Source organism: Schistocerca piceifrons, chromosome 8, assembly GCF_021461385.2.
Source record: "Schistocerca piceifrons isolate TAMUIC-IGC-003096 chromosome 8, iqSchPice1.1, whole genome shotgun sequence".
In the NCBI taxonomy this organism is placed as follows: domain Eukaryota; kingdom Metazoa; phylum Arthropoda; class Insecta; order Orthoptera; family Acrididae; genus Schistocerca; species Schistocerca piceifrons.
The window spans coordinates 44,380,427-44,401,945 of NC_060145.1; positions in this window are offsets into that span (position 1 = coordinate 44,380,427).

Genomic DNA, 21,519 nt, shown 5'->3' on the forward strand with positions numbered 1-21,519 from the left:
TACTCTTTTGCCACTAATTATAGACATTTGTTGAAAACTGCGCACAGTTTTTCGTCCTGTTTATTCTAATTTTCGTGGTGCACTATTACATCTACATCTACGTGGTTACTCTGCAAATCACATTTAAGTGCCTGGCAGAGGGTTAATCGAACCATTTTCATACTACTTCTCTACCATTCCACTCTCGAATGGCGCGTGGGAAAAAGGAACGCCTAAATTATTCCTTTCGAGCTCTGATTTCTCTTATTTTATCATGATGATCATTTCTCCCTACGCTAGTTTGAAATATTTATTCGAAAGCTGTGCACAGCCGTACTCTTCTATGCAATCACGCGTGGAACATGGGGACCCTGTGTCTACTAGGCAACAGGACACATGCTGAACTGAGGCGACTGAAATACTAAGCATTTCTGCAGAATATACTAATGTACATCTTCTGTGAATATGAACGTCTTATCTCTAGTCGTTCAAGGTGCTCTTCTTTCTGAACATGGGCTTATAATGAAAATTTCCAGCCAGCTCGTAAATGCAACCAGAAATATTAACTGTTGTTCGCAGAAACAGGACACCAAAGTCCTTTTTCTGTGACTATTTTCCCAATAATTTTGTTTTTGCTAAATGAGAGTAGAAATTAACTTTTCCTTTAAAACAGTTATATATTTCTCTTATCACAGAACACGAAAAAGGGAGTCGAAGTTTAGCAGTCGAGGACTGAACAGCAGGGAGTGAAATAATGCGTTACACACACTTCTACATCTACAGCTATACAACAGATAACTTCATATTCCTTATATACTCGTACACTGTTCTTAGTTCTTTCGACCTTTTCGATCTCAGTATTATTCAAGTACATATTTTTAAAAGAGAATTTCCTTACGTTTGCTAATCGCAAGGAATCTTAGCAGCGCATCGAAATAAAAGAGTGATTACACTAGGCGTTCATCCAGTTAGTTCAACATGTCTCAAACGTATTCACATTATTTGCAATATCTCCACCCCATCGCTGTCTACTAAGAATGCGTGATGCCACTGCGTAGAACAGTAACAGGTAGCAAGGCATGCTGCAGCTGTCCAAGCAAGCTCGCCGGACGTTATAATTTTATTTGCTGCCATTTACTGATGACCTTCTGCCTAGTGACTAAGGCAGGCCGTGTTTTCACAACATGAAATTATACATAGACACAAGTATGTTTAGTTAATTTCTTAGTATTTTAAGAATTTTTTAACAATTAACAGACGGAAGCGGAAATGCTTAAATATAACAATTTATGTATAAAGAAGATATGAAAATAGTGTGACAGGAAAAATTTATAGAGCACCACCGCGGATGCTGCCCAGGAGGGAATGACTTAGTAAGACATTGTGGCAGCCTCCGCGCAATCTACTACTACTGCTACTACTACTACTACTACTACAATAAAAGACGACCTGGATCGCTGACTAATGATATCATGTAGAACAAAGTGGGACTTGTATCAAAATGTTAGAAGTAGTCACAGTTGAGCTAAGATAGCCTATTACAGACAACATTATAAGGTGTTTAAAACTGTTATTAGGAAGGAAAGTGGTATGCAAATAGAATAGCTAATTCACAGGATAAAATTAAAACCATATGGTTAGTCGTGAAAGAAGTGTCTGGTCAGCAGCACAAGGTCGACGATATAAAGTCAGTTCGTAGTTAAAATATTTCTATTACTGGTAAGTCAGATATACGTACAGTATTTAACAATCACTTTCTGAGGATTGCTGGTGACTTAATTAAAAACTTAGTTTCCGCAGGGAATCATATAACTCACTTGGAATATGTCTTTCCGAGATGGATAAGACGGAGTACCTAGCAGAATGTTAAAGTGCTGTGCTACAAAAGAATGGTCAGTTGCCTGAACGATTAAAGTCTCAGTAGTTAAACCGCTTTCTAAAAAGGGAAAGGGATAATGCAGACAATTTTAGACCTTTTTCTATGCCATCAGTGTTTGATAAAGGTGTTGAAAAGGCTGTGTATGTAATGATAATTGATCATTTTATTTCATATAATTTGCTATAAAATGTACATTTCGGTTTTAGAAATGGTTTAACAACTGAAAATATTGTATTTGCTTTTCTCTGTGAGGTACTGGATGGATTAAACAAAAGTTTTTCAACGCCAGGCATCTTTTTTTTATTTAACTAAGGCGTTTGATTGTGTTGATCTAAAAGTATTGCTCCAGAAATTGTATCAGTATGGAATAGGGGAGTAGCTCACAATTGGTTCACCTTTTTCATAGTTTGTAGAAAATAAACTAACGCTAAATGACAGTAAGACTCAGAATTTACAGTTTCTAACACACAATTAAACAAAACCCGACGTTTTAATTTCACAGAACAGGCTTGTCATTAGTGAAACTGAACAGATCAAATTTCTAGGTGTTCAGATAGATAGTAACCACGTTCAGGATCTTGTTCAAACATTTAATGCTGCCATTTTTACTATTGTTACGGTATCTGAAGTGATAATTCGAAGCGAAAAGTAGTATGCTTTGCTTGTTTTCATTCGCTTATGAAGTATGGTACTATACACTGAACCGCCAAAGAAACTGGTATAGGCAAGCGTATTCAAAGCGTACTCAAATACAGAAATATGTAAACAGGCAGAATACGGCGCTGCGATCGGCAACGCCTATATATGAGTAAAACAAGTAGATCGTTTACTGCTGCTCCAATTGCAGGTTATCAAGATTTAATTGAGTTTGAATGTGGTGTTATAGTCGGCACGCGAGGGATAGGACTCAGCGTCTCCGAGGTAGCAATGAAGTAGGGATTTTCCCATACGACCATTTCAGGAGTGTACCGTGAATATCAGGAATCCGGCAAAACATCAAACCTCCGACACTCGCTGCGGCCGGGAAAAGATCCTGCAAGAACGGGACCAACGACGACTGAAGAGAATCGCTCACCGTGACAGAAGTGCAATCCTCCCGCAAATTACTGCAGATTTCAGTAACAAGTGTCAGCGTGCGAACCATTCAACGAAACATAATCCATATGGGCTTTCGGAACCGAAGGCCCATTCGTGTATCCTTTGTGACTGCACGTCACAAAGCTTTACGCCTCGCCTGGACCCGTCAACACAAACGTTGGACTGTTGAAGAGTGGAAACATGTTACCTGGTGGGACGAGCCTCGTTTCAAATTGTATAGAGCGGACAGACGTTCACAGGTATGGAGACAACCTCTTGAATCCATGGACCCAGCATGTCAGCAGGGTATGTTCAAGCTGGTGAAGGCTCTCTAATGGGGTGGGGCGTGTGGAGGTGGAGTGATCGGGGACCCCTGATACGTGTGTGTACGACTCTGACAAGTGACACGTACGTAAGTATCCTGTCTGATCACCTGTATCCATTGATGTCCATTTTGCATTCCGACGGACTTTAGCAATTCCAGCAGGACAATGCAACATTCCACACGTCCATAATTGTTACAGTGTGGCTCGACGAACTCTCTTCTGAGTTTAAACACTTCCGCTGGCCACCAAACTCCCCAGACATGAACATTATTGAGCGTATCCGAGATGTCTATCGATGTGCTGTTCAGAAGAGATCTCCACCCCCTCGTACTCTTACGGATTTATTGAGAGCCCTGCAGGATTCTTGCAGACATTAGTCGAGTCCATGCCACGTCGTGCTGCGGCACTTCTGCGTGTTCGCGGGGGCCCCACACGATATAAGGCAGGTGTATCAATTTCTTTGGTTCTTCGTTGTATTCTGAGGTAACTCTTCCCGTTCTCAAAGGACAGTTTCGGCCAATAAGTTCGCTAACTTCTTGTCAACCCCTTTTCATTATTCTGGGTACTCTCACATTCCCCTCTCAATGTATATATTCTTTACTGTCTTTTATTGTTAACAATATCGCCTTATTCCCAAGAATTGGCAGCTTTCACTCAGTTAATACTAGGTAGAAATTTAATCAGCATTTGGATCACATTTCCTTGACTCTTGTGTAGAAATACGTGCAGTATACTGCTGCATCCATTTTCAATATGCTACCACAAGGAATCAAAAATCTTAACAGTAATCCACGCGCTTTCAAATCGAAACTGAAGAGTTTCCTCATCGGTCACTCCTTCTATTCCTTGAAAAATTAAGCTGATTCCTGTGTTATATTGTTGACTGTGTTTACATAAAGTTATGGCTTGTCGTTTTTTTTGGGGGGGGGGGGGGGTTTCATACACATTTTGTTTTATCTGTTATTATTTTTATTTTGTAATTTCGTGTACTGACGTGTTCCATAACCTTGGAGATTTGCTTCTCAAGTTGATCCTAATGAACTAGATGTGCAAAATAAAATAAACTGCTACTAGTACTAGTACTACTGCTACTGCCACTACTACTCGACATCCGAGGGCGAGTGCCTCAGTTAATCCTTTGAGCCTCTAGACCTGAGATGGCACGGTCCTACGTCGACGTGAGATTACTCTACACGACGACGTGTGCTTTCGTCGCTTTCTGTTTCTCTCACAATCTTATATTACTGTCTAGTGAACAACTGTTTTCGTGACACGACGGTGACTGTAAATTTAGTCTTTATTTTGTGTTTGTCCACCTCTGCCTGTATCGCTGTCGTCTGATTTGCTTCCACTACTACTATCGTCAGTCACGTTAGGACTGTACACTGCCAGCCGCTGTGGCCGAGCGGTTCTAGGCACTTCAGTCCGTAACCGCGCTGCTGCTGCGGTCGCAGGCTCGTATCCTGCCTCGGTCATGGATGTGTGTCGTTTCCTTAGGTTAGTTAGGGTTAGGGCACTGATGACCTCAGATGTTAAGTCCCATAGTGCTGAGAGAAATTTGAACCATTTTGATACTCGCAAAAATTGCACACTACAGCAATTTCATAACTATAAGATAGCGCCGCATTTAAGAGACGCGCTCTGAGAGTTCCGTACAAACTGAATTATCTATATAGATGGTTCATTTATATGTTTTGGTGAGAGAGTCTGCGAGTATCAAAATATGTGACATAAATGGCCGTTTCTTTTGATTCCACGAACTTAGAAGCTTAAATTATTTACACCGCCAAAGGACCATAGACCTCCATATTGGACATAATTTTCAGTTTGATACCTCTGCCCGTTCCTGAGAAAAAGGGGTCGTAACATACGGACAGCAAAGAATTCCTATGAGGGTTCCGTTTTTACTGGCTGAGCTTTTGGGCGCTAAAAATGAAATGGACTGCAGTCATTAAAATAATCAATGCAGTCTATTAAAATCGCTAAGAACCACTATAAAAAAGAAACAAGATATTTACGGCCATAAAAAACCGATATTTGAATTAGAGAAAAATATTGTAACCATCAACGATAATGTTTGTTTAGCGAATGCCAGATAACGTAAGAGATGTTTCAACAAATCAAATTTTTCTTACATTAAATTTAAATAAATTCTTTTCTTCTTCTTTTTCTTTTTCTTCTCCTCCTTCTTCCTCTACAGACCTTATGTGCCTTGGTCTCCTCATCAATCTGTCTCCATACCTCTATCTTTCTCATCCATCCTCGGGTCTCCATCTTGATGTCAGCCAACAGGATCCAATCATGTTGATGCACCTTGGTCCCCTCAACAGTTTGCGTCCATATCTCTCTTTCTTTTCCATCCTCGCCGGCCGAAGTGGCCGTGCGGTTCTAGGCGCTGCAGTCTGGAACCGCAAGACCGCTACGGTCGCAGGTTCGAATCCTGCCTCGGGCATGGATGTGTGTGATGTCGTTAGGTTAGTTAGGTTTAACTAGTTCTAAGTTCTAGGGGACTAATGACCTCAAAAGTTGAGTCCCATAGTGCTCAGAGCCATTTTTTTTTTTCATCCTCGGATCTTCATCTTCGTAATGACAGCCACCTTGGTCTCCTCAACAGTCTGCCTCCAAATCTCTCTTTCTCTTCCATCCTCGGATCTCCATCTTGGTAATGTCAGACAACAGGGTCCAACCAGCTTGATATATCTTGGTCTACTCAACAGTCTACCTCCATATCTCTCTTTCTTTCTCTTCCATCCTCGGATCTCCATATTGGTAATGTCAGCTAATAGGATCCATCCATCTTGCACTTGGTCCTCTCTTCCTTCTAGTGGAATGCAATTTGTCTTTCATTATTCGTTTGGGTATCCTGTCATCCGCCATCTCTCCTTATGTGCTAACCAGCGTTTTACCTGAGATTTAATAAATTTTACTATATCTTTCCCTTGTATAACTTGTTGTATTTCATTACTGTACCTTACTTTCCAGGCCTCTGCTTCTCTCACAGCCCATATATATTTCATAGAGTTTTTCTTTCAAATGCCGTTAGGTTGTTTATATCCGCTTCTTTCATCTGTCACGTTTCTGAGCATGTGTAGCAACAACTGGTCATGCAAGAGAATAGTATACTCATTCAGATACGTAACTTTGCCGGATAATTACAAATGAAAGTTTTAAATAATGTTATTGGCTAATTGGTTCGAGCTAGCATTGCATACTAATGAGGTTACTTATAACAACTTCGTAACTTAGTTGTCTTAGAATACCACTTCCAATACTGACAAGGACAACGCCTCAGACAGGGCCAACAGATTCGGCTCACATTTGACAAGTCGCTTGTGTACCGTCTAAAATGAAACACTCTTAAGACATTTAGGTGAAAACACCCCTGCTTTTGTGAAATTCGCTCCTGAAGTTCATGACGTGCAATCGACTCAAAATTGACAGGATCGACAGATAATTGAAGATTGAGCATTTTTTCATCATATATGTGGTACGTAAACGTTTATTAAATGGAGGAAAAGAACTGTTACAACTGTCCCTTATGTACCCATCAGGTAAACGCTGTGTAATGAAAGAACGGACGTCGTAGCGACCAAGGCATGTGGCTGGGGAGGACAGAACTTATGTTCGATTCCCCGATGCATTCTTTAGATTTTTCCCTTTATGTTTTTTCCGTTGCGAACTGCACAACCGCGCTGATGTAATAAAGATTCGTAGCATAATCCACGATCAGTTTTCAGCGCCGACTTGTCAGGCGATGTTATTGTATGCGTGGTACGCATCAACATAAATTCCCGGAAAAGAAATATTTTTAAATTTAAACCAAGTCTGCTTTCCGCTGAATCTTAGGAGCGACGTAGATGCGCGAAGATTGCATTCATTAGACGTTCTTGGAGCCATTTCTAAGTTTAAATTTACAATTACCAGTAAATTAAGACTTTTTAAATCATGGGAAATGTGCTATACTAGGGAACGTTTAAACGCTTTCCCTGCATAAAATCTGCAGAATATTTTCTGAATCTTTAATAGCTGAAAAATTAAAAGGTATAATTTTATCTCCGGAAAATGTGGTTCCTAATTTCGGGTTTCCTAATTACGGGTTGTAAATAAATTTGGTGAATTACGACTGCTCGGTCTTTGTGCTTCTCGATACAGAAGTTACGTTTAAAAACTTTGCAATTATCATCGTCGACAGCTGTACAAAACTCATAAAATCAGAGAAAGCAATCGATGCACTCAGTCTTTTGCTCTTAAGAGGTATTGGTCGCAGTGAATTAACTCCTCGTCCTTTTCACATCCACGTGATGAATCTTTCAACATGGTTTTATCAACGCTCGAATCGGAATCTTTCTCACCATGATCCTGCTGCTTCGTGAGTCTCTGGTGCTCTCTTACGAAGAGCTTCCTTTTGGTACCCCCCTAAATGCTGAAGGCCTATCAGATGGATCAGATGAAGCTCCTGGAGTAACAACATAAGATCATACAGCAAACCGGTTGCAAATAACTGTTAGGTGCACTGACCTAGGTTTCGACACCTACTAAGGGTGTCGTCATCAGAATGAAATTTTGATAAATCATTAAGTTACATTGCTAAAAAACGGTGGTCAGAATTTACAGCAGCTATTGTAAAGTCAAAATTGAAATAAAACGCTCCGGCCTTCGACACGTGTACCTAGCTAGGAACAACATCGGAAGAGCATAGCTGCTCTAAATTCTGACAACTGCATTTTAACAATGTAATTTTGCGAGTTATCAAAATTTCATTCTGATGAAGACATGCTTGGTAGGTGTCGAAATGCGACTAACACTTATTTGCAACCGGTTAGCTGTATAATCCTATGTTGAAACCAGTGTACGGTTGGTGAGTAACAGCCATGTTTATAACTCCTGGAGTATGTTTTGTACTTGTTTTCTTTCTCCCTTTAGCAAGGAGCTGCTCTAAAGACTTTTTGAAAGCAGATTACGTAAATACTACTGCATTACCTGCTCTTGGTGTTGGGTTTGATGGCGGGAATACGGGAGGTGGGCTACTTTCAAGAACAGAAACCATTGCTTCCTGTTTTCTTTGAACAGCAGTCGAGAATGGCCCTGCTGTGGCTTCTGAGACCTTATCTGCATTTGCTGCAGATTGCTGAGGAGTAAACTGCATAGATGAAGGAACCAGGTAGTCAGAAGGACAGATCCAATATTTTTTGAAACCATCTGCAGCCACTTCCATTGTTGCGGCTCTGCAGTACGCCCAAACCATCACTGGACTAACGTGTTTTCTCTCCAACAGTGAAAAGATGGCATCTGCAATAAAACAGTGCAGCCTATTGCTATCCGCTATTAGGGACCATCCCTAACTTCTGTTGAGGAACAACCGAATCTTTAAGTGAAGTGTGGACGACGCGTTGTATCAGTTAGATAAGAAAGAGCATGCTTCAAACTGTTGTCTCATGTGGAATTCTTTCAAAGTATGTCTTAAGTGACTTGAGGAAGTATATCCAAGTGAACGCCGTAGAAAATATTTATCTTTACCGCAACACAAAAATAGCTGTGGAGAACGAAACGATGACAGCACCGGCGCCAAACTCTGTTGGCCATGTCTGTAGGCCTCCTTATGAGCCAAAACATTTAGCTTGTCTTCTGACATGAGATTCAAAGCTATTTTTGATCAACTTCAGTTTTAAAGATGACGTTTTACCGCTGATGTATGTGTTGTTAACTGTCAGTTACATCCTTAGAGTGATTTCGATATTAGGAAAACAATGTCTGACTTTCTTTGGATGTAGTCAAGTACGTAAAAACTCGGTTGTCATACTGACATTTTTACTTTTTTAAAAGTCTTAGAAGATTTGCCAACTGAAACTCCACGCGATTGTTCATTCCATCTGATCTACTGAAAAATTGAGCTGTATCAGTCCATGATAAAGTCTACCTATTTTACTGTTATGAGGTGTCAAACCACATTATTACAGAAAACTTGCTTTATTTAGAGTTTTTGGCCCCTTTGTAATGCGGCCCATATAGCCTGCTCGTAAACACAGCCCTGGTCTCTAAGGAAACAGCACACTCAGTTGGGTCGACGTCTAGACGTACCAGAATGGCAGAAAAGAGCTAACGTTAATAAGACCACAGCGCGAATGTAATGGCCATTTGGAGTCTTCTGCCTCGAAAAAAGCCATTGCCCACAGCGGTGCAAAGAAAGCTGCACTTCTTCAATGGGCGAAGCAATACAAAAATTTGACACTGGGTGAGCGTGAAGTGTGGTTCGACGGGTCGCGAAATTGACTGTAGAATGAACCCACGGTCCAGTGGAGCGCTTAACGCAAATCTTGTGGGTGGTGTTGATCGGGACGCAGGTGGTTCTGTACTTTTTGAGGATGTTTTTTGTACCATAACTAGAGCTCACTCGTTCATATTACCATGAATATTAACTAAGCTCAACAGAAAAGAAATGATCACCCCAGTTCGCACATATAGATGAATCGTTAAGCTTTTACAAATGCCGCTGCGATCGTGTCACACGCTCAGCCGCGCACGTACTGTGTCTACGTGCCGGCCGGAGTGGCTGTGCGGTTCTAGGCGCTACAGTCTGGAGCCAAGCGACCGCTCCGGTCGCAGGTTCGAATCCTGCCTCTGGCATGGATGTGTGTGATGTCCTTCGGTTAGTTAGGTTTAATTAGTTCTAAGTTCTAGGCGACTGATGACCTCACAAGTTAAGTCGCATAGTGCTCAGAGCCATTTGAACTGTGTCTACGTGAGTATAAGGAAGTAGCGATCACTGAGACATTTATGTTTCACAAATTTATATGGGTATGGTGTCTGTTCTTTCAGACATGTGTGAAAGGACTGACACCATATCCATAGAAGTATACACAGGGTGTTACAAAAAGGTACGGCCAAACTTTCAGGAAACATTCCTCACACACAAATAAAGAAAAGATGTTATGTGGACATGTGTCCGGAAACGCTTAATTTCCATGTTAGAGCTGATTTTAGTTTCGTCAGTATGTTCTTCACCTACGCACGTTATCATGATTTCATACGGGATACTCTACCTGTGCTGCTAGAACATGTGCCTTTACAAGTACGACACAACATGTGGTTCGTGCACGATGGAGCTCCTGCACATTTCAGTCGAAGTGATCGTACGCTTCTCAACAACAGATTCGGTGACCGATGGATTGGTAGAGGCCGACCAATTCCACGGCCTCCACGCTCTCCTGACCGCAACCCTCTTGACTTTCATTTTTGGGGGCATTTGAAAGCTCTTGTCTACGCAACCCCGGTACCAAATGTAGAGACTCTTCGTGCTCGTATTGTGGACGGCTGTGATAGAATACCCCACTCTCCAGGGCTGCATCAGCGCTTCAGGAATTCCATGCGACGGAGGGTGGATGCATGTATCCTCGCTAATGGAGGACATTTTGAACATTTCCTGTAACAAAGTGTTTGAAGTCACGCTGGTACGTTCTGTTGCTGTGTGTTTCCATCCCATGATTAATGTGATTTGAAGAGATGTAATAAAATGAGCTCTAACATGGAAAGTAAGCGTTTCCGGACACATGTCCACATAACATATTTTCTTTCTTTGTGTGTGAGGAATGTTTCCTGAAAGTTTGGCCGTACCTTTTTGTAACACCCTGTAGTTCTGGTAATACCGGCGATGACCTTCTTCCTCTGTGCGGATGCACACATATTACCCGAACTCTTACGGGACTTGGCAAGAATGTCTCCCATAAGTAATGAGTGTGTTGGGTAGGGACACTACGAATGTAGTGTGTGGACATATAAGGCGAAAATGTGGGTCTCGCGGGAGGCGTGCGCGAGATAGTCCCTGCAGTCGCACCATCCTCCGTGCCCTCGGTGCCTAAGGCGGATAGAACGTCTGCCATGTAAGCAGCAGATCCTGGGTTCGAGTCGCGGTCGGGGACACATTTTCACCTGTCCCCGTTGATATATATCAACGCCTGTCAGCAGCTGAAGGTATTAATATATAATTCTAATTTACGTTTCAAGCGGACATTGTACCTACACCTGCTAAACTTAAGGATGTGACAGAGTGGCAAAAAAAAGGGGAGTCGTGTTTGTCCATGCCCATGGCCATACGGTGTTTGAAGTCGCTGGATTTGTCGGTGTTCCGCAGTGCAAGCATTGCTGGAACACCAGAGGCCACGAAACACGACGTCAGAATTGTGGTCGGAGAAAGATCTTGAGAGAAGAACCAGAGACGCGTTTCACGGCCTGTGAATCAATATCACTTCTAAACCAGACAGGAACTGCCGCAGTCAGTGAATGAAGGTCCATCCCAACCTTATAGCGGCACAACATTGCGACGGGCACTGCATGCAATGAACATTAGGAGTCGGTCACTTGGCAAGGGGCCATTGCTCACACAGGTACACAGAGATGCGCGTCTTCTAGAAATCATCGAACGTGGGCAGTAGCTGACGAGCGGAACGTAATGAGGTCTGACGAATCACGTGTTTGGTTGTATTCAATTGGCACACGTCGTCCAGTGCGGCGAAAGTCAAATGAAGTATTTCGTCCTGAATGTGTGCAAGATTAGGCGTGATGTTCCTGGGGTGCTTTTCTTATCATGAATTGGGTCCGCTGACTGAGGTGACCATTAACATGAACGAGCACTTTTATTTAAACGTTCTGAATGATCAGGTGTTGCCTTTCAGTCAACATCGGTACGTTGAGTATGCTATTGATACATCCATTTTTCAAGACGACAACAATGGAAGTTTATCGGACTGGAAGAATATGTGATTTGTTTTCTGAACACTCCCCCATTCTATTACATCTCGATTACCCTACAAACTCACCTGACTTGAACCAAGTAGAAAATCTGTGGGATGTGTTGGAGCCGGCCGTTGTGGCCGAGCGGTTCTAGGCGCTTCAGTCTGGAACCGCGCGACCGCTACAGTCGCAGGTTCGAATCCTACCTCGGGCATGGATGTGTGTGATGTCCTTAGGTTAGTTAGGTTTAAGTAACTAAGTTCTAGGGGACTGATGACCTCAGATGTTAAGTCTCATAGTGCTCAGAGCCATTTGAACCATTTTTGATGTGTTGGAACACCGGGTAGATGGCCTACATTAGTGTCCCCGCAGTTTGGTGGAACTGCGCTATCACATCCTTAGTGAGGGGCATAATTAGAATACGACGTACCTTGTCTGCTCACTTCCTAACAGAATCCATGCGGTTATCAAGTTTAGGGGCGTAATTACACGATCTTAATTATGCTTGTAATGATTTCTCTAGGGATGACTAATTTGTTGTCCTATGAGCTTGCTTATGATGTTTATTTGTACATGATTGATGTCCAAGTGTTGCCCTCTCTTCTACCTCTTCATTATGAGTAAGATGTCAACAGCCGTGTTCGCATACTTTCCTGTTCTGACCAACACTGAGGCAGCCTATTGCACCTTAAATGGTACGATACATCACCCGATTTTAATCCCACAGAAAATGTCTGGGGTTATCTGAAACAGCGGGTTGATCGCAGCAATTAACATGGCCACAGTTTGGTAGCTCTATGGTATCTTCTTGACCTTATTAAAGCGTTTGACTCAGTATCATACGTACGCTTGTTATTGAAGGTTCGATCGTGTGGCGCGTCAAGCGTAATTTTGCATTCATCTGAGGCTTACTTTATATTGTGGACATTCTATGTTATCTTGGATGAAAAGTCATTGTCAGAAGTACAATTAACTTCGGGTGAGCCCAAGGAACTGTTTTGGGACCCTTAATGTTCGTGTTGTATATTGATAACCTACCAGACAACATTAATAGTGACCTCAGAATTTTCGCTCATGATGCGGTTATATATAATGAAGTACTGTCTGAAAAAATCTGCGCATATATTCAGTCAGTTCTGATTTCAGTGTAGTGCAAAGACCAAAAACTTGTTTGTTTTTTAAATGCAAAATTGTCAATGAAAAGAAGAAGCGTGTTATCCTTCGACCTCAATATCAACATGTCACAGCTGGAAACAGTCAGCTCATACAAATAAGCGAGCGTAATAATTTGCAGTGACATGAAATGGAACCATCACCTATGCTCTCCAGACCGCTGTCAGTTTTCGTGACCTGGTGACCTGGAGCCGCTACTGCTTGGTCAAGTAGCTCGTCATTTGGCATCAAGACGCTGAGTGCGCTCCGTTCCAGTCTTCCACCTAGGACAAAATCGGTGGCACCACCGAGAGTCGAACCCGGGTTCCCCACAAGGCAGAATATTTTTCTTTCTGTTTCTTTTTTCACACAACAGCCACAAAAGTAATAGCTATAGTTCTTAATTACAACATTATTTTAATTTCGTAATCGGTAGAATATAGTTCTGAGATGCAGTAATTGCACGAAGCACATCCAGTGGTTTCGGGACAAGCGCGGCATGGTGCCTTATGTTTAATGCTAGCAGAATAATAACCTAATTTCATCACGAATTAAAGTTAGCACCTCTTAAACGTCTAAGAAGGAACTCGTTTAAGCACTGCGCAGGTGGTATACGGGGTACTTTTTTTTTTTTTTTTTTTTTTTTTTTAAGAAAAGGGGAACCATACCAGAGAGCCCTATCAAGCGATACAATGTATAAAAATAACGGCAGCAGAAACGGTCTCAGGTTTATTTGACTATTGGGAGAGGCAGCATGATGCTGAAGAAACTGAACTGGAAGAAGGTTGAATATAGACGGAAACTTTATCCTCAGAAATTTTAGTTTCAAAGCTTCACTAACCAGTGATGAATCTAGAAGTGTATGACGCACTATGTAACGCTCCCGTAGGGATCGCAAGGACAAGATTAGACTAATTACAGCGCACACATAGGTGTTTAAGTATTCCTCCCATGCTCCACAAGCGAAGAAAACGGGCAGAAGCGCTAATGAATGGTTAACTGGGAAGTGCTTCCGTCATGCACTTCACAGTGGCTCGCACAGTGTGAATGTAGATCTGATCATCAATAAGTAGCTTCAGCTGGAATTGTCTTACGTGAAAATACTTACCCGCGGAATTGAGGTCATTAAGACTACAGGCGGTGTTACACGGTAAGGGCGTGAGGTCTTCTAGGCGTGACTAATGTTTTTGTTGGATGTGCTTATTTCGTGCTAATGGGAAAACTGCCTCGTCAGAAGGGTACGTGGTAGCGCGTTTGTTCTGGCCGAAAGGTTGCGCCTCGTGTAGGGGCGGTGTAGGGGGCAGAGGTGGGGGACACGGCACGGGAGGTCTGACCCCACGCTTGTCCCAGGCAGACGACGATCTACAGTAATACACGCGCCCGGCCGCAGATGTTATCTGCGCGGCCAGGTCGCCACAGATATTACGGTTATTACTGCCGCCGCTGTCCTTGTAACGGCTCCCCCCCCCCCCCCCAAGCTTTCCACCAGGCTCCTGCTAGCGTCCCTTCCCCCACCTCCCCCTTCGAAGCAGAGAGCGTTGACGACGCATGCGCCGCGGCCGGCGTCCGTCCAATCGCGCTTCACCGCTGCGCCGGTATTGACCAATGACTTCGCGACGCCGAGCGCCGCTCTCTGCTTTCTCCCCTTTAATCCCTCGCCCGCCGCTACAGAGGTCTTTGTGCAGGGGCGAGGAAATGGCTATCCGCCGTCACAGCAGCACGGGATTAAAATTAGTTTGCTCTAGCGAGCGCGCCTACCGACGACCACAATTGGAACAGCTTATTATCGGGTGCGCTCGCGACTTGCAAAGGGAAGGAGTAATTAAATTGTTGGCTGGCGTCACAGAAAGTCTTTTTCTTGTATCTTAGCGAGGAGTCCACTCGCTTCTGCGCTGAGTAAGTTTTCATTTGTGTCCTCGGAGTCTTTCGCGGCGGCAGGTCTGAATAAAAACTAAAATGTTATTCTTTTACATTTTAGTTTTTATTCCTATGACATTTCTGTTTGACGAGAGCACTTTTGTACAGAGGTTTCAAACCATCGTGTGATTACATGTATTCCATGTAACTTTTTATTCTGATGAAGATTGCCCTAGTGCAATCGAAAGTTTGGTCAATGGACAAAATTTTGTCCAACCGAAGTGGCTGTATATGCGTTCTGTAATTACGTTCATATTTCGTCGAACGATTTTAAACCGTCCCTACAACACAGCTAAAACGGCGGTCGCGCTGCACTCCAAAAGATGTGTGATCACGTTAAATGGGCTTACAGTCCCACGATGTCCTTACAGAAGGACTGAATCCTCTGGGAAGTGTCAACAGCGTAGAACTTTGTCAAGAACTTCGTCCTGTTGCTCTTTGAATTGTAAACTGTCGTTTCCGACCGCGGGAAGTTTGCGAATCGACGCCCCATCAGAGGCGGTTTTCGTTGCTACTCCTTGTGCCACCTCTTGAGGCATTTTCGTGTCTATTCTGAGCGACTGTCTTAAGTGCTTTCCTCAGCCAGCCATAAGAAAACCGCGAGATTTCAGTGGTTAGCGTCGCGGATCTGACCTCCATTGCAGAGGTGTCAAAAGAAGGGATGACGAACTTCCCACCGTGTGACGTTGGGCAAAATTCTAGTGAAATTTGGTGTCAGTGTGACGTAATTAACGCACCTTGCACCTCGTATGACTTTCTGAGCTCTGCGCTTTTTCGTCGCATATGCAAACCTTGCTGTTCGAAGCGTTGCCCAGCCCGAGGGTGAATTCGCAGGTCGCCACTCTTTTGCACCACTACAGAGAAAGTTTGCAGGCAGCTTTGAGCCAAAAGTTCAAACTTATGCGTCGTAACTGTAGACAATTACGGGCTTTCGAAAACTTGGTCTTTTAATTGTGTTGCACAGTTCACATGGAGAGTGGGGCATATAGCCCAGCAACAGGAAAATACTGCGCCACGGGTTGCCTATGCCAGAGAGCGCAGGGGCAACAGCCACGCAACTAATCAATGTACGAGGGTTGTCCAGAAAGTAAGTTCCGATCGGTCGCTACATGGAAACGACAGTGAAAATCAGAAACATTTTATTTGCAAGAGTTAGCTATACTTTCCAGATAGTTCTCTACATAGTCGCTGCTTCGACTTAGACATTTGTCCGAGCGTTATGCCAAATTTCCAACACCATCGTCATAGAAGGCAGCCGCCTGTGCTTTCCGATAATTCTCTACGCTGGTCTATAGCGCGTAGCCTGCGCCCTAGTGCTGTTTTCGTATCCAGCGTTTCATGTGAACAGAGAAGATACTCAGGACGAGCCAATTAGGACCGTGTTGTGGGTGATCGAACACTTCCCAGCGAAAAGGCTGCAGGAGCATCTTCACTGCCCCTGTAGAGTACGGCTGAGAATGAAGAAGGAAGTGCGTGGCAGTTGTGTTGGGTAGGCTGAATTGATTAGGGCGAATCAGTGGGCCCTCCTACTTGGCGGGAGACATCGTATCGACGGTCATACTAGAGACACTGCCCAACACGTCTGTGCAAAGCTTCATCGGGTTTTCTCTGTAGTGTCCATTTCGCGACCGATCGGAACTTACTTTCGTATCACGCCGTATCGTCTTCTCAAAACACATTTTACTCGATACTGAGTGTATAGGGGCTCTTGGTGCTGATCTTCCTTGTATCACGGCCCAAATGGAAGACAGGCAGAGGCTCACCACAGCTACGAGAACTGAAGATCAAGAAGAAGTGTGTAGATTGAAAGAGGTATATGGCAGACATGCTTTCTTCCTCGTATATGGCAATAACAGTAACTAGCCATATGACTGAGAACAACTCCGGACTCCACCGTTGTGACTTCGAGCGATCACCACGCCGACAACGGCACAGATAGGAAGCACAGCTACTACTAACGTATTTGCCTCTGCTATTTCACGTGGTTGCAAATAGTTCGCGAGCAATTCATGCGCCCGCTGATATTTAAGCCATCGCCTGGCTCGTATTCGGCATTTGCAGCCAGCCAGCCAACCTGGGATCGCTGCCTTCCGGAATTATCTAGAGCTGCCAGCATTCGGCACCCTGTCTGTGCTGAGATTTAGCCTCTTGATGCTCGGGCTTCTCGGACTTTGGTATGTCGTCTCACCGTGTCGTCCTTAAGACTTCGACTCTATCGTATAGTTTGTGACTTAGCCCATCTAGACGAACAATTAAACTTTGACGTACACTGTCGGAAGTGTTTCGCAAATTAGAGGTTTCTACTGATAAACTATTTTTATGTTCTTGTGAATTTATGCTCTAAGACGGAGAATTAATCTATATCGTCATTGATAAATCTGTTGCTTATTGTCTACATGTGTGGTAGCTTGTCCGCACTGAACCTAGCGTAGAGTACTTCCGAGAGGTCGAATAACTAATGACGGTGTACTAAACTGAATAGGGGAAAATATGTTTATGGCAAAACTTGACACAAAATAAGTGATAGGTTGATTCGACACATTCGGAGGCATGAAGCAATAGCTCATTGGGTAATGGAGGGGAGTGTGCGGGATAAAAATTGTAGAGGAAGACCAAAGCTGTAACACAGTAAGCAGCGTTAATAGATGTAGATGTATGTACGCAGACGTGAAGACATTAGCATGGGGTAGACTATCGTAGAGAATTGGATAAAAGCAGTCTGCAGGCCACGATAGCAACATTAATTTCCGGTATGCCTCAGATTCCTAATTTTTATCTTCCAAATTGGCAAAGTGCCTACTTTTACTAATCTAACTATATGCCATTTTAATAGCATTCTCTGGCTCTGGAGCACAGAATGACGATAACGTAACTCTTTTCCCTGTTTGCAGTGACACCTTCCTCAAAAATCATGTGCTACAAGATGCAACATGGTCGGGAATAAAATAGTGACCCGAATGTAGAATAAATTTCCTTTACTTTACGTCTGTCGTCACTAATATCTTGTCATCAGGCTACCGGTTTCGGTCTATGATGACCATCTTCAGATCTGTTTTACAAAAACATATCCCAATATACTGGAGCCGTAGTTTGGTAGCTCTATGTTATCTCCTTGATTTTAATAAAGCGTTATTTGCTCGCAAGATGACTCTTGCATACGCTGTTATTTATACATGTTTGACGATGCTGGTGCTGGCTTTGTGTTTAACATTTGACGATGTCACTATGACTCCAGTATATTGGGACATGCTTTTATAAAACAGATCTGAAGATGGTCATTATAGACCGAAACCGGTAGTCTGACGACAAAAAATTTGTGACCATAGACGTAAAGTAAAGGAAATCATGTGCTAAATATGAAATTCCGGATCGCCGACAAAGCGTATTTCTGGAAAGTCCTCCTTGAATTGTATTTGTACTGTTTTTAGGCAAATGCATTGCCAAACAGTAACAAATATGGAATACACAGAATGAGAGGAGGAAAAGAAATAAAACTTCATGGACAGAGAGGGTCTCTGATGTTATTTCTGTGATTTCAAAAATGGTTCAAATGGCTCTAAGCACTATGGGACTTAACATCTCAGACCATCAGTCCCCTAGACTTAGAACTACTAAAACCTAACTAACTTAAGGACATCACACACATCCATGCCCGAGGCAGGATTCGAACCTGCGAACGTAGCAGCAGCGCGGTTCCGGACTGAAGCGCCTAGAACTGCTCGGCTACAGCGGCCGGCTCTGTGATTACAAAATCGAATCAAATTTACAAAAGAACTTCGTAGTTGAGCCCTCTCATCAGTATGACGTTACACCCCTCTGTCTGGGATACACACATTTATTCGGGTCAGTTAGGTGTCACAGAGCTGTTGTATCATCTCCTGAGGCAAGGTGCCCCACAACTGTCATAGCTGGCTCTTGGTATGCTGGATTCTGATAATGACACTGGGACGGAGTTGACACCTGGGCTGGTACCACACGTGTTCTAAATGGGACTGACATGGGGATCTTGATGGTCACTGGAGTACCTCAACATCATGCAGACAATACTTAAAAAAAAGCACCACGTGTGGACGAGAATAGTTGTGTTGAAAAATGGCACCACGATAATGGCTTATTAGAGCTAAAACTAGAGGACGCAGGACGTCTGTGACATCCCGTTACTGTTCTCTCAGTCACAAACAGTGGAATAATGGGATCTCTCCCCAGATTGCCGCCGTATCCGCCAACGATGATGATATGGGATAGTGCAGAACCGTGATTCATTGCTGAACAGAAGAAGACACCATTCATGAGGAGTCCGTACTTTCTAGTCATGGCACCATTCCAAACGCAATTTTTCGTTTTGCGGTGTTAACTGGAGCCTAAGCATGGGACGGTGATTCCCTAATCCGGCAGCTACTAGTCTCTGTCCAATGGTGGGGGGATGACACAGAACGTTGGAGGGTGTCCTCTACTTGTTCACGGATGGGATGCGCAGATGTGGGGGTGAAGATGTGATTGCTGCAAAATATAGCGATCCTTCCTTGTGGTGGGCAGATTTGGTTGACTGGGACTTTCACGATGAGTATGCCTGCCCACATATTCCCATCAGCACCCCACAAATCTGGGTATTACACAATTTGACTAGCTGAGGAGGTTCGTGTAATCTGTTTTTTTCCCATATACAGTGATGTGTGGTCCCCGGAAAGTTGTGTGAGGTATGTGGTGGGGGAGTGCTTCTCTACAAACGATCCGTTTAGCTTGCTGAGACAAGCATAGTTTCCATATTATGACTGGTGGGAAGCCAGTCTATGTTGTTGTGGTCTTCTGCGTACCTGCGTGTGAAAAGCTGTATGTGTGTGTGTGTGTGTTGGCTGCTGCAGGCTTCTTTGTAGGGTCCCTTGTGTTGCCTGTGCGTGGAACCGAAGTCGGTGATGTTGGCAAAAGCACTCGGCGATTGTCTTGTGAGCTTGTGGGCTCTCACGATTGTGTGTGCTGTTTCTGTTTGCGAAGTGAACCTACCAGTTTCCAATGTTCGTTGTTGCTGTTTTCCTGTAGCTCTGATGTATCCAAAATCAGTTCTTCTGATTTGGGGGCCCGCAGCGGCGATAGTGGAGGCAGTTCAGTGTGTTAGCTGGTATTGTGTTAATGTGTTGTTGGTGTTCCTGTTTTCGTGTTGTCGTCTCCGCCTATGACTGGTCGATGATCTCCTGCTCTCGCTGGACCAGTGCCACCTGATGGCCGGTAGTGAGCGCTTCTTCGATCCGAGTCATCTCCTGCTGGTGGACGGCTAGCGGGACGGCGATGTAGACGGGAACATTCGGCATCCCCGACCCTTGTGCTGCAGCTTTGCTGCGTGTCACTGGAGGGGGTCTGCATGGAAGATCGACCATCTCTCCTGCATAAGGATACTTTATTTGGTATAGTTTGTGAGGTGTACGACAATTTTGCTTCTTCCGAAAACGACAGTTTTTGCTTATTCGTTGTTGTTGTTGTTGTTGTCTTCAGTCCTGAGACTGGTTTGATGCAGCTCTCCATGCTACTCTATCCTGTGTAAGCTTCTTCATCTTCCAGTACCTACTGCAGCCTACATCCTTCTGAATCTGCTTAGTGTATTCATCTCTTGGTCTCCCTCTACGATTTTTACCCTCCACGCTGCCCTCCAATACTAAATTGGTGATTCCTTGATGCCTCAGAACATGTCCTACCAACCGATCCCTTCTTCTAGTCAAGTTGTGCCACAAACTCCTCTTCTCCCCAATTCTATTCAATACCTCCTCATTAGTTATGTGATCTACCCATCTAATCTTCAGCACTCTTCTGTAGCACCACATTTCGAAAGCTTCTCTTCTATTCTTGTCTAAATTATGTATCGTCCATGTTTCACTTCCATACATGGCTACACTCCATTAAATACTTTCAGAAACAACTTCCTGACACTTAAATCTGTAGTCGATGTTAACAAATTTCTCTTCTTCAGCAACGCTTTCCTTGCCATTTCCAGTCTACTTTTTATATCATCTCTACTTTGACCATCATCAGTTATTTTGCTCCCAAAACAACAAAACTCCTTTACTACTTTAAGTGTCTCATTTCCTAATCTAATTCCCTCAGCATCACCCGACTTAATTCGACAACATTCCGTTATCCTCGTTTTGCTTTTGTTGATGTTCATCTTATACCCTCTTTTCAAGACACTGTCCATTCCGTTCAACTGCTCTTCCAAGTCCTTTGCTGTCTCTGACAGTATTACAATGTCATCGGCGAACCTCAAAGGTTTTATTTCTTCTCCATGGATTTTAATACCTACTCCGAACTTTTCTTTTGTTTCCTTTACTGCTTGCTCAATATATAGATTGAATAACATCGGGGATAGGTTACAAGCCTGCCTCACTCCCTTCCCAATCACTCCTTCCCTTTCATGCCCCTCGACTCTTACAAATGCCATGTGCTTTCTGTACAAATTGTAAATAGACTTTCGCC